Source organism: Bison bison, unplaced genomic scaffold (assembly GCF_000754665.1).
Source record: "Bison bison bison isolate TAMUID 2011002044 unplaced genomic scaffold, Bison_UMD1.0 scf7180017835053, whole genome shotgun sequence".
Taxonomy (NCBI): domain Eukaryota; kingdom Metazoa; phylum Chordata; class Mammalia; order Artiodactyla; family Bovidae; genus Bison; species Bison bison.
The window spans coordinates 18,765-19,114 of NW_011472936.1; the positions used below are offsets into that span (position 1 = coordinate 18,765).

The window sequence follows — 350 nt, forward strand, 5'->3', positions numbered from 1 at the left end:
TGGTGCTGTGGGGCAGTGATGGGGGAGTTTTGTTCTTATTTTGTTTTTGGTTTTGTTATTATTTATTTACTGGGTTCAGTTTTTCTTTCTAAAAATATCTTGACTCCACCCTCTTCTTTCTATTTCCACCACCATTATCACTATCATGATTACTACCACTCCAGTCCAAGCTTCCATCTTCTCTCAGACTGCTACAATAGCTTCTAAATTGGTCTCACTATTATTTAGGGTCTGTTTGTTATGCATGTATGCGTTCTTAGTTGTTCCAGTCTTGTTAGACTCTTTGCGACCTATGGACTGTAGCCGGCCAGGCTCCTCTGTCCATGGGATTCTCCAGGGAAGAATACTGG

General features: G+C 41.1%; 1 protein-coding gene across 1 annotated transcript in view; it reads left to right on the top strand.

The window, feature by feature from the left end:
- TRMT2B (tRNA methyltransferase 2 homolog B (S. cerevisiae)) overlaps positions 1 to 350 on the top strand; it is a gene marked incomplete at its 5' end in the record, with an annotated part of 31,479 nt that overhangs the window by 7,534 nt on the left and 23,595 nt on the right. The gene's annotated exons all lie outside the window — the stretch shown is intronic.